At 35.0% G+C, this 17,167-nt stretch overlaps 1 protein-coding gene across 6 annotated transcripts in view; it reads left to right on the top strand.

The window, feature by feature from the left end:
- The first annotated feature begins 4,789 nt into the window (after positions 1–4,789).
- shank3a (SH3 and multiple ankyrin repeat domains 3a) overlaps positions 4,790–17,167 on the top strand; it is a 272,211-nt gene continuing 259,833 nt past the window's right edge. For all 6 annotated transcript variants that reach the window (XR_014535302.1, XR_014535303.1, XR_014535304.1 and 3 more), the window contains exon 1: positions 4,790–4,979. The gene's annotated coding sequence lies outside the window, so the exon portion shown is untranslated. The remainder of the gene's footprint in view (positions 4,980–17,167) is intronic.

Raw genomic sequence — 17,167 nt, 5'->3', positions numbered from 1 at the left:
TGATAAGAAATGTTTTTATCGCTGACTGCCTCTGTCTTATCCACGTTAGTGCTTTATGCTTCTTGTTGCATTCTGCTTTGGTTGTTGTTAGCTTTGTATACTAGCCTACATCCGTTTTACGTGAGAGCCAGGAAATGATACACCAGTGGTAGGTTGAAAAAGTCAAGCAATGACAAGAAATAGGTTAATGGGCTAAAAATGATGTGCAATGAGAAAATAAAATATTGATCATGTCACCAAATAGATTAAAATTAAATAACGAGCCTGTTTTGAAAATGTACGGAATAGAAAGTACAGATATTTGTGTAAAAAATTTAATGAGTGAAAGTAAAAATTTGTCTGAAAAATAAATAGTGAAGTAAAATACTGATACTATAAAAATGGATGAGAGCAAAGTAACGGTCATTATCATTACAGCTCATCTCATCTCTCTCTCTCTCTCTCGCTCTCTCTCTATCTATCTATCTATCTATCTATCTATCTATCTATCTATCTATCTATCTATCTATCTATCTATCTATCTATATATATATATATACTGAATATATATATATATATATATATATATATATATATATATATATATATATATATATATATATATATATATACTGTATATATATATATATATATATATATATATATATATATATATATATATATATATATATATATATATATATATATATATATATGTTTATTTTAAAGCCATCTTTGCTTTACTGCATGTCTTTCCATGTGATGTGTACAGTATTGTATTTCAAAGGTAGCTTTAGTTACAAAGGATTCGTATAGTCCAAACTGCTTTAAGTGCTGTAGAGGATTTATTAATGTTTTTATTAAAACAATTTATCTGAAACCTGCAAATAATGGCTTCCCTTGTATCTAGCATTTTTTTCCAATTACTTTACATACATATTTATAAGTGTAATTAGACACAAGTGGCACTACACTCATCAAATACCTAGCGCACATAATAAGCTTTTAGCTGGATCTATTATGTGATCTACTATTGGTGGTGTAGCACCTCACAGCCAACAGGGGGCGCACTAACTTGTTTTTTTCTATTCTGTTCATTAAATTAGCAATTAGTGTGCCTGAGAGGGGAAACAGGAGGAGAGGTTATACACCAAATTCGTTGGTCAGAGTTTTGGGGTTTTAGTTTGTTTTGAATAAAAATTTAAAATTTAGGTTCAACAAACCGAAGTCAAGATGGAAAAATGGAAAAAGAAGCATATGTTTATTTTATTTTGGTCAAAAAAAAGAAGAAAAGAAAAAAGGACACTTCAAAATTAAAAAGTAATGCATGTTACATTCAGTTGAAAGTTCAGAGGAATGTTCGAGAAATTTACCTGAGAATCTTAGTATTTTAAAGAAATGTAGATCATAACTTCTGGTCCCAAAATACTGCTGGACTGAATAAAAGTGTGTGTATCTGTGTGTGTCTATCTATCTATCTATCTATCTATCTATCTATCTATCTATCTATCTATCTATCTATCTATCTATCTATCTATCTATCTATCTATCTATCTATCTATCTATCTATCTATCTATCTATCTATCTATCTATCTATCTATCTATCTATCTATCTATCTAGATTCAGTGGATATTTACACAATACCAATCAAAAGTTTGGACCACCAACTCCTTCAGTGGTAAAATCCAACAATCTTAAGAAGTTTCCAGAGTTTTCTTTTCAATAGAGATACTCTAATGCAGCATTCTATCACTGTTATTCTTGAATAAATAGCTCTTAAAAAACTAGATATATAAATGGTGGTATGCAATAATAATATAATAAACCAAATAGGATGGCAATAATAATATAATAATAATGCGTGCACTCACTTTTGACTAAAACACCAACATTGGCAACAGCAAAGCAAAGCACAGCCACACCATCCATGCTGTTATATGGATTTATACAGTAGTTGTAGAAGCTCTAATAGGGCTATTGACTCTGTAGCACCAATGTAGGAACTGTCACAAATTAACTCTTGAAAAGGCACACATGTGAACTGAAAACCATTCCAGGTGACCAGTCCTTGACCTTGTCAATTTGATGATAGAAGGCCAAATGAAATGTAGCTTCTTCAGAAAGACTAAAATCTCAAACACATTTTTCGGTCATTTAACACTTTTTTGTTCACTACATAATTCTATACGTTTGTTCATATTTTGAACAACAATATTTGGATTACTTCAGTATTGATGTACAATGTTGAAAACAACACAAAAAAAAATAAACCACTAAAGGAGAAGGTGTGCCCAATCTTTTGACTGGTACTTTTCGAGATGAAGTATATTGTTTCTCTGTATTAACTGTTCAAATCTCCTCATATAGAGTATTTTAATTGAGGGTGTAATGCTTGTTTTCTTTGAATGCTTATTTGTGCCAGTAAACTGGACAGTATGCAGAACAGGATTGACAAAAAATAAATTGGATGAGCAAATGTTTAATAAGTTTCAAATAAAATAAATAATGCATAACAATCATTTGGAAACTAACTTCCTGTCAGGATGGATGCTAATATTAGAGATGGGCGAATTAATCTGTAAGTTTTGATTCTTTCGATACTGGTATATGATGCGGATCGATTTAAAAAATATTGATTCTGTTGGTTTTTTTTTTTTTATTACGTTTTAGTATTTATTCAACATAAATAGGAATTATTTCCTCTTGTGCTGTGAATATTTTTTTTTTTAAGCAGGACAGTTGGACAGTCTAACAAAACAGGTTCAAGGTGGACAGGGTTAACATAGTTGTTTTTCCTACACAAACCTAAAAAGGGGTGAGAATGTAAAAACTTGACAGTTTTAATATGTGAATTTGAGAATAATAAAATTTTGAGATGAACAAAAATTATGTAAATAAATGTAATAAAATTAGGTCTGGCTATTATTTATTGTGATGGCTCAACAAAATCTGTTGAGACTACAAAATCTCTCATGAAACGGTTACTAAAAATGTCCTTGGTATTGCAGTGTAAAGAAAGTGGTATCACCCATCGCTAGTTTGCATGCACTGCCAGCCATTTTAAAGGCACTTGACTAAGTGGAGTCATGGGTTTTGAAGCTCAATAATACAAAAAAATTATAAAAATAATAAAATCATTAATTAATCCAAAACAGCCCATAAGAAACCAGTGTTTGAATGAAAAAATTAAATGTTTTTTTCCACAGCTGTATGATTTCTCATTCTCACTGGTTTGAAAGTGTTGATTGACACAATACATTCAATAAAATACACTATGGCTTCTATGCCAACAGCTTATTCACAGTGATGTGTACGAGAGATGCTGCCTAGCATGCTAGAAGACGTTTATTTAACATTCTATTGCCGTGGCATCATAATGATGGTATCAAGAGGTGGATTGATTTGGGTGGGACGCCGCTGAAGGCCTATAGATGTGAAATGCACGGCATGACACTGCCTTACTGACATGTAGAGTCTGTTTTTAAACTGTAACATAAAATAATTCCCAGAGCGATTAAAACGTCTTAATTAAGTCGTGAAGCTGCAGTCGTCTCCTCGGTACCTTGTGTGAACTTTTATCATTATTCTTTTTATAGCCAAAGTCTCATGTACCCTTTTGGATATGAATATGCTTATAGTTAAAAACGTTGTTTGTGTGCTGTCTTAGGTGACGCGGAGCAGTTTGGTTTGAGGACGTGCTTGTGCTTACAGCTGAGGTCGTGGAGCAGATGGCTGTCCTCGTATCCTCAGGCCTGTCAGCGTGTGAAGGGTGACAAGCTCGGCTCTGCGTTCAGCCCGTGGAGAGTCTGCAGTCTCACAGGACAGCGCCGTGTCTGTGACATTTGGGTAGGACACATCCTTCCTTTTTCCATCTCTCTCTCTCGCAATCACATCATAAATATTTCATTCCTTTTATGTTACATCAGTCGGAATGATATGTTACTAAACAAGATGGACCTTGACATGCTTTTTACCAGTTGCTTATTATTCACCTAGGACATGACACACACACACACACACACACACACACACACACACACACACACACACACACACACACACACACATGCACAGCATTTTCAAAAACGCAACACACTTCTATGTGCTAGTGTGATAGTGCTATATTATAGGAGTTTTAACACTTTGTTCCAGGTCTTGTGCACTGAGAGATTCATGCATTTTTGGTTGAGTTTTTGTGCTGGTATCCTTCAATAATCTTAGTTCAGGCCCAAAGAAACCAAGCATATTGTTACGGTTTTACAGTTTGTAGGTAAAGATGCCTGTTTTCACTTGCTCTCTGATTCTTCCATCTTTCCAGCAAGGCAGAGCAGTTCACCATAGAGGCTGTGTGTGTTCACAAATGTCCATCTGTATATGAAAAGTTAGAGAGGCGAGCTGTCATTGGATAAGAGCCTGGTGGCATTAAGCCTGCTTCAATGCAGGGCCTGCCAGGCCTATACACACACACATATATACACACACACTGAGGCTCTGAATGAGCAGGTATTGTTTTGTGGCCTAGCTGAAAATTGATCCCCTTGCCCCGGCTCCTATCAGTGTCACACACAGAGGGCAGTGGAAGATTAATGTGCCTTAAAGGCCTGATTGGGGAGCAGCAGAAAACATAACTCTCACTGTATGCTTTAGCCACCCACTTCTGTTCCCAAATCAGTCGAGATGGTAGGACAGTCTTTACTTCATCAGATTGGCTCCTCAACAGGTGAATGACTCTCTCTCTCTCTCTCTCTCTCTCTCTCTCTCTCTCTCTCTCTCTCTCTCTCTCTCTCTCTCACGCACACACACTCCTCTGTCTCTCTCATTCCTCGGTCTCTGTCTGCTCTAGACAGGTTATGGGAGCTAGCTTGTTTTTATCTAATTTTTAACCCAGGGTTTTGGGGTAGGATCGGCCTTTAGATCCCACTTTTAGAATTTCATTTAGTTTAAACTCAGACAGATTGCTATTTGGAATTACTTTTGTGATTTCTGCACATAGACAAGGTAATCCCACAAATCTGCTCTTACGTCTTACTACTTAACTCTTATTATACACTGTATTATACTATGCACTGTACTGAGAATACTGTACTGGTTATATTAGCAATTTGTTTGTGTCATTGGATGTAAGATAGTATTGAGAGTTGATCCATTGATTGTGGTTTCTTTTTTTTTGCACCAAGGCCAAGAGGGTTACAGCTGTATTATACTTTGTATGATGACTTTCTATATTTATGTACAGCATCACTTTAGCTTCTCGGAACATGCTTGGTTTTATTTTACTTGTTTCCCATCAGAATTATTTAAACAAATTAAAGCTACATTTCCTTTTGTTCTTTTCTTCCTGCTTGTTTATCTCTGTCTCTCTCACTTGTTTGCTCGTCCACTTAAACCCACACGCATACTTATTTTTACTGGCACTTCATCATGGCCTCAGTCTTTAATCTTTGCTGTGATACAGCTCTGATATGAAAGCATTGAAAATAAAGTCCTAATTGACTGAGGACATGGTTTTAGCCTGCTTTGCATGTAAGCAGAGTTCTGATCCTCTGTTTTTGTGCAATTTGTATAAGTTGTTGATTTGCAATAGCAGCAATGTATGTGTTTGTGTGTGCGTGTGTGTGTGATGAGTGTACATTTGGGCCCCGAGGCCATGCCCCAGACTCACCATCTGTTTCAATTAAGTAGAGTACAGGACGCATGGCACAGACTGCCCGGCTTAAATGTCACTGCTACACCATGAGGGCTTTAAGATTGTAACAAACGTCACAACACAACTTAAGAACACAGCACAAAGCATGGACATAAACGCTGCATCACTGTGCATAAGCTGCTGTTGATGCCAGCAGGAAAACCCAAAGATCTCTCAAAAATAACAGACCATCTATTGCTTACGATTGAGTAACTCTGGGATACAAAAGCAGGAGGTTACACACATTTTCCCATGTCATGCTAATCTCATTTTCTGATGGGGTTAACTTGGGTGCTGGTAAATATTTGCTTTTGCTTTTTAGTTAATATGTAAGTGAATGGCTAACTTCAGATAACGGACTTTTCCCACATTAGTATGTTACGTTATCTAACAGTGACCAGCTTAACACTTGCAGCCACTTTAAAACACATTTACATTAATGAAAATGGGTCACATAATGATAAATAGGTTGGTATATTTATATAAAGACACGTGCAGTTAGATGTCTTTCTGACTGAAGTTAACTGACTGATCGAGGGGAGTTACAAATGGGTTTTGTAGACAGAATTTTATTTCTATAATTCACATTGTTCAGATTTTACTGAATTCATGCAAAATTTGATTTAAGTAGGCTGTATGTATTAATTTATACTGTAATAGATCCTTCCAGATTCTTCTTACCCATATATTCCTACTATTATCCCAAATAGCAGGAAGGCTGTTTTCACGTTTTGAGGGAATAGATACAATAGCTCGATGATTTTACATACCATCATGCTGTATTTTTGTTGTAGGACAGTCACATGATGGAGCATGCCACATAGCACACTTTCTTTTTTTAGATGTTTCCAAATGTTTCGAACACTTTTATAATCATTTATATGTAAAAAAAAAAGGAGAAAGATATTAAGAGCAGGTATATTTTTTATGTTTAAGTGTTTATATTGACAGAAGACCATCAATACCCATGTAAAATGATCCCATGATGTCGATTTTCTTCACATAAAGGGTGTATGTAGGTGTAGATGCTGTAAAAGAAAAGAGCTTACGGTAGTTCTCATCTGCTACAACTCCAGCTGCATTTAAACAAACTGTATGTAGCTTTAACTAAAGTTGAAGTAGAGTCATGGTGGTCATGGTGTCACTTTCAATAGCACTTGAACATGCAGCTGATTGAAAGCCCAGTTATACGTAGCAAATAGTGATGCATGAGCATGTAAAAGGGGTGTTTAGGGTGCTTGTCTGTAGATCAAAATGCAATCAAACATTCTGTATTTGAAGGTTTTCTGGATTTTTTCTAGCTTTCTGGATGTAAAAGATTAAATTAGTATTATTATTTGTAATAAGTTTGACAATATTTTCCACACTGCTTGTTGTAGAAAGAAATACTGAAGATAAAAGTACCAGTTTCAAAGCAGCTGAAGTCAGACAACCGACATGTAGTCCTTTTTGATCATCTGACATCAGTGACTATCAGAGACATGGACATGAAAGTGTTTGGGATCTAAATAGTGGACAATGATGCAATATCACTGAAAGTTGTAGTAAACAGGGCATCTTAGTATTGAGGTCAGTTTATAATCCAGACTGGATGCAGTGGGTTCGAAAAGAGCAGATTTTGATCATTATAGGGTCAAATAGGTCAACTATTTAGTACTGCTGTAGTTACTTGCTGTTAATGTGTAAGCCATCTAAAAACATGTAAAATTATAGCTATTTGCCTTTACATTAACAGATATAAATATTCATAGAGATTATGAATATTTATATCTGTTAATGTAAATATTCATAGAGATTATGAAATTATCTACAACTTCTCCCTGTTTCTATTTTTAAAATATTTTCTACAAAATCCAGCATGGCTTGTTGTTTGCATTTGCAGGTCATTTTCACAAGTTGTCTGTCGTTGTTTAAGTAACGCGGTTTGAATCTCAATGAATCTAAGGGTGTTGAGACTGCAGTTGAGTCTAGAACACAGATACACACACACACACACACACACACACACACACACACACACACACACACACACACACACACACACACACACACACACACACACACACAGAGTTTTCATTTTAGCTTGGTTTGTTAGTATTATCTGTCAGTGTTGATGTGGGATAGGTAAATAATTGGACACAGTGCATTGCACTAATTGACTTCCTCAGTTATTTGCACGATTAGCAGAACGATTGCATTTGGTGCTTTAGACAGTAATCATTACCACCTCCACAAACCTCTGTTTGACACCAATCATCTCTCCAGTAAACATGATCTCATAACACACATGCATTTTAAGAGTTGAATGTTTCCCCACTTGTTTAACCCATTTACGCTTTTAAGTAAAAAAAATATTAACCACAATTCTTGATGGCATATGATTCATAAGGCAGGTTTGCAGAAGGTTTGCATTTACAAAAAAACATGTTGCATATCACCCAGCCAAGATTTCAGTTCAGTGGATTTTAATCAGACCTTCAGAGGCCAAATCACACCTCTGCACATCATCAATAAAGATGATGGAGGAAAATCGAGCTGTATAAAGAATGATAACCTAATCACTTATTCAGCATTAAGACAAACTCCCCTTTCTTCTCTTTTTTCTTTTCTCTCTTTGAAATCAAAACAACTGCTATAAGGGTTTGCTTTTCTTGTTAAATGTTCTTAATTGGATTTTAAAGTCTATTGTACACACGGTGCGATGAAGAAGTCTCTGGTGGTTTCGTTTTAGAAAGTGGTATCTCTCGGTTCATGAATATGACCTGCTACAGATATTACTCTGGCTGTAAAAAGATCTCTCTTAGGTTGAAATTTACACCAAGCTATGAATTGTGTACAGACCATCCTGTGTGTTTACCAATGTCTCTTTCCTTGCTCAATCTCGCTCTGTGTCCTTCAGCCCTGTGTACGTTATTCCAATGGGAATTTCACTGCACTTGCTCTTAAGACTAAAATCTTTTATAGTTGTAGGTTCGAGAAAGACTTTACACTGATTCTTGTCATGTTTCACGACTAAAACGATTATAATAAATAGTACAAATGAGTCAGACCTTTGAGTTCATAAGTAGTCTCTAATGAATGTTGTGGGAATTAGTGTTAATATAGAATATGATTATTGAGTGATAGTAGCTAGAGACTGCCTCAGGATTTGCATTAATAGTTTCGGTACATCTGTGGATTTATTTATGTCTTGCTGAATTATACATCGTCATATGCAGAGAAGGAGAGAGAGGTTCGCTTTCATCTGCGGGTCACGCTACAGCCAACAACAGCGTTTCAGCTCTGACACACATCGTCTGAACCATGAAAAATGACACGACTTCCCTACACAGCAAGCACAGCCTATCTGAGCTGTGGCTGTGAGAAAGCAATTTCATGCTTGTAGCTCTCTGCTATGACACATACATACAAAGTCTGTTAGTAAGCAGGCCTGGTACAGTTCTTCATTATGAAGACAGGAGACTATTATTGTTTTTCGCCTTACTGTTATTTACTTTGGAGACGGCAGGGATATAGCAATACACAAATTTCAGTGATACGGTACGTGTTTATGGATTGTTTAGCACCACAATACAGTACTTTTGATTTCAATTTTACCACAGATTTATTGAATTCTCAAACCGGATTGGCCAGGAGGTTTATGTACATTAATACACTTCTAATATTTCTAATATTGTTCTAATTTGTCTAATATGATCTGATCATTTGTATGTTAACAGCTAATACAGACTTGTACGTTGGAAGCTCCATGTACTCTAAGACAATATAAAGGGATAAAATGCATGATATAATTTAACAAAGAAAAATGCGCAATGTAATTGTTGATATGTTGTAGCTTTCTGTAGGGAGACATTTATGGAAATGGATGGATTCTACGGTGTCAGTGCTTTCTAACAATCATTAGCAGTGATGTGAAGTCATGTAAAAATCTTTAGTACGGAGGGCTTCAGGCTTTAAAGTTCCTCAGTAACATGGCAAGGGTTAGGGTTAGGGTTATTTTTTTAGATAAAGATAAAGAGTAAGACAGAAAGATGTTCATTTTTTAAAAAGCTGTAAAAAATAAAAATAAAAGTTTATAAAAGGTTTTAAAACAAATAAAAAGTTGTTAAATAAAAAAATTTAATTGTGCTGAATCAATGTAGAATAAGGAAAAAAAACGTTGTTATAGACAAAAAAGTATAAGACAAAACATGACAAAAAGCATTAAGGCAGCAACTTGCTTGGGCCAGTTTATTCACAGTCCAATTTTGGCCTTCATTATGAAGATATTATGAAAATATTAAGTTATAGCTAAAATTCGTAAAAAAAAACCAAAAGAAAACCAAAAATCAGCTTTTATAATGTGGATCAAGCATTTCCTAATAAACTTTGGAATTTGGGGATCTCTCCCACCAAGCAAGACATCAAATCAGAAGTTATAAACTCTGGTATGGGCCTGTGTTTAGAATCAGTACTGAGCTGTAACCTGGAAGATCTTACAGCAGTCTGTGGTGTATTTTGCTCCAGTTTGATTGTTAGAAGGCAGAGGCAGATGGGTGTAAGCATGAGGCACTAGCAGACAAACTTTATCAAGAACAAAAGAAAAAAAAACATAGGAATGAATAAAAGAAGCAAGAGATGGTGAATAAACTAGTGAAAGTACACAGAAGTTCACTACGCAGGTGAGTATACTCATGCTATTATGTGGATTAATGGTGGGTTTCAGATTAGCAGTGGAGTCGGATGTGACAGTTAATTCATCTTATTGTTATAGTCGACAGGTAGAACTGTATTGCTCCCAACTTATGAATGATTCATACATTTTTTCATTCAATTAATCATTGATTCATTGCTGAATTCATATATTTTATTATATTTTTTATCATATAAGGAGTCTGTAGTAAAAATGTGTATAAAGATTATTGTAACATCATGAAGTATTAACAAAGCTTATTATAGTGTTAGGTATTTATGCTCATTTTTTAAGCAGTTCATTGAAGGGTAATGTAAAATCTAAATAAATAGATCAGATCGTTCAGAAATCTTATCTTATCTTATCTTATCTTATCTTATCTTATCTTATCTTTAAAGACTTTGGAATTGAATTGAGAAAAAGGCACGCACTGGGTGTAAAGTGTGTCGTAGGTTTCAAGTTGGAAGTGGAAGTGGAAGTACATAAAGAGTGTGTGGATCAGGCTGCACACGACAGGACAGCGAGAGGGAATATTCAGCGCTGTGACAGCATTGGAAAGAGAGTCATCAGCGTTTCAGTGTGATACAGTGCATTGGATAGATTGGAACAGCAGGTGTGTGTGAGAAAGCGAGTGCCAGACACGAGGCAGCCACAAAGTATATGTGCTGGATGGACGAAATAATGTACAAACACCTTTTCTGTCTTTTCATTTGTAAAAGAAAAAGAAAATAAAGGGTACAATTCTGCAAGTTAGCAGTCCATGTAGCATTAAGAAATGCCTGTAAAGATGTCAAGGTGAGCAAACTAACTTGTCTCAGTGTAACATGATTGAGTGAAACAGTAAGACTTCAGTAAGACTTTGGTGTTATCCACCAGGGTGTATATAGCTTGTAAAAATTGGGCGTTCCTAAAAACATAGCCAACAGCTAATTGTGGACGACCGCTCACCTCCCAGAACTCTATCAGGACTTAAGGAGGCAATGTTGCACAATAGTTTACTAATACAGGAGGAAGACGGAAAAAAAATCATTGAAAGGAAGCCATATTTATGTGTGTAGTACTGAACGCTAGACATAAATTGATTGCTTGCTAGATTTTTATTCCACATTCTGAAATGGCCTAAAGAAAGAATCAGAGGTACTATAATTTAAAATCAGAGTGAAGAACATGTCTATGTTTTAATAGAAGAACTGTATGTGTTGGCTGATCAGTACAGTAGAATCTGTTCAAGGACATAAGCTAACAAAGATTAGTATTACTTTTAGGCAAAGATTCACTGCTTGACTGAATAGTTGTTATTGAAGACTCGTAAAAAAGAACATTTGCAGAAATTTGTTGAACAAATAATAAATATTTGGGTTTTATTTTTGATTTCTTCCTAAGAATTTACTGCCTGTGACATCTACAAATCTTTCAACACTATCAAGAAAGCATACTGAAGTGTATACTGTATGCACTTTTACAGCATGTGGAAAAAAAAACCAAGATGATGAACGAAAAGAAATTTAATTTACAGTAGCATTTCACCTGACACCTGAGAGGCCCTGACGAACGTTGTTTCGATAACGCCACTCTCCTGACATAGTACCCCAACCAGAAGTGTCTGTCCAGACGAACGGAAATTGTGGGTTTTCAAAATCAGCGCCAGGCTTTATATTTTCACATCTGACAGCTGCTTCTGAATGGAATGTCATTTCAAAGCTAAATCAACATCTGTGTATTTTAAACAAGGTGATAGAATGACAGTGTGTACAAAAATACTGTAGTCTGACTGCTTTGGTATGACAACTTGAAAGAATTCAAAAGAATAATTTCAGTTTGATTGAACCTTCAGTATGAACTTTAGATTGACTTGTATACTGATTTGTTATTTAACCAGCATTGCTTACCTTACTTTCTCTTTCTCTTGCTTTTTTTTTTACACTTACAGCTACATCCTAGAATTCTGTCACAAATACATTGATAAGATTTAGCAAAGATTTTACTCAACTGAAATTAAAAGTGATTCCTGGTTACATTAGATATGTCACATTATGCATTTGTTAGCACGAGGCATCACACATTTAACGGATTAATTCGATTTATGATTGACAGACAATCTCTTATCATACTAAAACACTGAGAAAATGGAGCAAAAGCAAGCTTAATAAACTTCTCTCAGTAAGGCTAACTGTAGTCATCTCAGAAAAAAAGGAAGCAAGACTCAAATATCTTTTATGTGCAACACCAGAGCACATAGCCAAACAATCTCTGGAGAAAAAAGGATATGCTCAGACGCTTTCTAGGAAAAGAATAATGATTAGTCATCCCCTATATACAGTATGTATTTATGTTTATTTGTGTTTGTAATTATTCCCTTAGTTGCAAATTAGCTCTCCACACTTTATACATTATGTGGACAAAAGGTTGTGTACGTGTGACCGTTAGATTTGACTGTTATAATAACCTTCACACTTTAAGGAAGATATTTTAATGATTTTGGAGTGTGCTTGTGGAGAGTTAAGCTTATTCAGCCAAAGGGTAAAAAAAGACCTGGGTGTTCAGTAGGGATGAGGTCAGAGCTCTAAATGGCAGAGCTCTCCATAAACCATCTTCATGGAGCGGTCTTTGTGCACCATGCACCAAGCAGGTTTGGGTTTCTTAGTTCAAGTGATGTGAAAATGTAATCCTACCGAAACATGCAACATCACAATTGTGTGAACTTTGGGTAACAAACACATATGGCTGGAAAAGTCGGTTGTTCCAATACTTTTTCTCCATATAGTCTATTAGCTATTACGCTGCAAAAGTCATCTGACAAAAACGTGAAACATTTCTTGAGTATAATCAATTTCATTTAAAACGAATCTTATTTATTTGCATTAAATGAAATCAAAGATCATTCAAACAATTTCTGAAGATTATTACTCGTATAGTATCTTGTATCTATTGGCCGGTTTTATGCAAATAAATGCATAAAATTAGCAGACTTATCTGCCAATTAAAGAATTGAAAAAATATTGGTGTATTATAATCTTATACTAGGAACTAGTTTAATTTAAATAAATTCAGGATAGTTTCATTTTTGCAGAAATAGTTTTCCAAACAATTAAAACAGAACAATGCTCTTTGATGTTATGAATTGTGTGAAGTTTACTTATACAGACTGTAGAAACTTTCTAAAATTCCAGAAAGGGAATAAAACATTTTTTTACCACAAATGTCATGCAGGTCAGTGTTCAGAGCATGTACAATAAAACTCTTACTGGTTGAACTGATATTTAATTGATATTTAGCTTGCAAGATAATTAGGGTATGTGCTTTGTTAACACTATAGGTAATTTTTAAATTATTAATTAGATAAACTATATAGATGGCAGTATTGGGACACCTGACCTCTCCAGCCATAATGATTCTTCCCCAAACTATTACCATCAAGTTAGAGGCACACAATTTTATAGGCTGTATTTGCATTTATATGTAAATTTCATATAGTAGCATAACATTTTTCCCCTTGTTTCAACTTTTCGACCCACACCTGTAGAGTATTAAGAGTAGAGGCTGTTATAACAGTAAATGGGGACTAAATGTGGAATGGGATGTATAAATTGCACATACCAATCCTTCGGTCACAAACATTTATAATATTTTAAATATACATTACATGCACCTAAAGATTACTAACAATACACAGTTTCACAGTGTCAAAGGAAAAGTACAGTCTGGCACCTTTCTTTAAAGAAGTGTTTAATGAAAATGTGTGCAGACAAACAAATATTATAGTTATATTATCATATATAATGTTTAAGAAATATAAAGAATTATTACATTTTATTGATTATTACTTTACAATACTGTACAGTGTGATGCCAAATTTGGTACTGGCAGTGAAGTCAAAATTCCTGTAACAGTAAAATCCTGCTGCTGCGTGACGTCTTTCTTGTTTATTCAGAACCAAATCCTTTAAGAAGAGAAACACCTGTGTTGTGAAGAGCCTGTGTGTAATTGATGACTGCACAGCCACGAAAAAACACTTAATGTGGCTTTTTATCTTCAAGCTGTAAGGACTTTTACTTTCACTCATTTCTAAATGTATCTCTAAACTACAGCGCCCTTCGAGTGAATCATTTCACTAATGCATAGCGTTACATTTGCATTATGCCTTTAACAGATTTGTATTTTGTAGAACACATTAAGAGTTTTAAAAACAAACATTTCCGGTTTTATTTTTTCAATTATATTAATTTGCCCTGGTGCCTTTTTTTTTTTTTTGCACAAAATCTTCACAATCATGTAATTTCCACTCTGTACTTATGTATGTGTCACTGCATTGTTGCGTGCAGGTTAATGATCATCCTGAATCGAATTTTACTCGCACAGAGCACATATTCCATTACCTTTTCATATTCCCTTATCTCCTCTTCCTGCACGTACGAACAGGATCTGCCACGATCCAATGAATCCATACACTTTTGTCAGTATCGTTAAAGAGTAGCGCAAATGTGTCTGTAAAATGCCTCTCATCACCACTATTGCCTGGCTTACAGCTATCAGCACATCCATCAGAGCCAGAACGAAGCTTCAAAATAAATTTCGATCAGTGAATAGATCTCAATGCGCCTTTCTCAGAACCATAAGGAGGCGATTCCTCTTGTGCAGCATCAGAGCCAAACACCTGGTTTAGCTGCCAATAGTAAAAAGCATCGGCAATGTGCTTAATTAGTTTAATTTCGGTGGGCTTAAATGCCAACTTTTACCCCACACCCACTGATCAGCTTGGTTGATCTTTGTATCCGTCATAAGCACATCCTTTTCCTTTTAGTTTTTGCAGGATTGACATTTGAATAATTTTTTCCCCAATTATAAATGTGGAGAAAATGTGAAATGTATTTAAATTTTTTGGATGTTTGTCTTTTTTATATACATTCTGGTTGTAGGTCCTGATGGATCAAGTGGATTTATTTTTTTCTTTATGTTTAGAAATGTTTAGCTCCTTTAGCTAGTGTAGAGAATGTTTTGAGAAAATCATAAGGGCAATCATATCTGTGCATTACTGTAGAAGGTTGGAACATGGAATGAACCTGAAATATAAAGGATCTTTTAGTTTGCTTTTTATGTCTTCATTCAGTGCCTTTTCCAGTTTTTGATTCCTATACATTGATATTCAAGAGATATATACAAATATCAATATCCATATTTCAGTGGTGTTTACTTGCCTGGACAGAAGGTGCAGCAAAAAACTAGTGAGATCATTTGGACTGACATGTTGTGGTCTGTTGATACAAAGAGGAATGTGATCAGTATTAAGTCAGGGCAAAAGGCTTTATAGATGTACAGATGCACATGTCCGAGGATGCTTTAATCATATGGGAAGTACGAGGCAGAACTCAAAAGGGGAATATAGATAACAATATATAAGCACCTCCAGAAAAGAGGCAGCTGAATAGCACATTTAAAATCAAAGCATTTGACACATAAGGTCTGGAAGTGGGGAGTTTATCCTGTAGGCAGGCAAAGCTGATCAGGAGAGGAATTGAAATCGAGACACAGAAAGATTTTCATCCAAACTATAAGTATAATTATAAATATATACTAAAATATACTACTATAAGTATATAAGTATAAAGTGTAAAGTTAAGTGTCCTGAACAAAGTGTGAAACTTATACACACACACACACACACACACACACACACACACACACACACACACACAAACACACAAAAACACACACACACACACACACACACACACACACACACACACACACACACACACAAACACACAAACACACACACACACACACACACACACACACACACACACACGCATTCATCAGACATAATATTATGACATTCTAACATTTTTCAATTAAAATATTTATTTGCGTTAAATTGCATGATTATCATGGGTTAACTCATGATTAATCACAACCAATCGCACATTCTCATCTGTGCCAAATGCAACTTAAATGAATGTTTTTAATACTCTAATGAACATGGACATCTACAAATCTGGATGCTTTATGCAAATGTATGATTATTATTAGTGACACCAAACTCATCATGAAGCATGAAGACAAAATATTCTTGTAAAAGTAATTATGGTGCTTTAAATTAAGGAAATCATCAGGACACCAAAACGAAACTTTTGCTATGTTTCCACACGGACGGTTTTCATCAAGGTGGATATTTTTGCTTGATTTAAGATTCAAGTGCATTAGTAACTTTAGTGATTACAAATAATTTTTCTGTGGAGTTTATTTAATTACATTTTTATATATGAGTGATGAAAGGACGTCATGAATAATTGTGTTGTGGTGAAGTTTTTAATTTCGCCTGTATATATAAATATATATACAGTATGAGATGTGGATAATCTGAAAAAAGAAGGGGTCTGGCCAGTGGCTGAAAAAATCAGGATTGGAGGAAAATATAATGGTACTTTTTATGACTCATAATGATCACATCTCAGAATGTGACAGAAGGTCACAAATATCATAGAAGTGCAGTGAAGAATTTCTGTTAAAAGCTTTCCAGAGAGAGAGAGAGAGAGAGAGAGAGAGAGAGAGAGAGAGAGAGATTCATGCAGATTTAAACATGCTGAATTCATGGTGCCTTTCACATGAGACTCACTATTGCTGTTACACACAATTATTTTAACACAAAGCAAAGTCTATAGAAATTTCCGATCAAGTAAGACTTTCAGCACGAGTCAAAGTTTTTTTAGGTCACTTCAGTGTGTGATCAGTGTGTGAATTTCACACTGAGAAAATTGGTTGTAATACATATTGAGTAAAAGTGTGGAAGCATGTGATTAGCTTTTAGGATTGTTTGTAACCTGCAGCCTC

Source organism: Silurus aristotelis (genome assembly GCF_946808225.1).
Source record: "Silurus aristotelis genome assembly, chromosome: 10".
NCBI lineage: Eukaryota > Metazoa > Chordata > Actinopteri > Siluriformes > Siluridae > Silurus > Silurus aristotelis.
The sequence above is the reverse complement of the archived record's forward strand: the minus strand, read 5'-3'. Positions and strand labels throughout refer to the sequence as shown.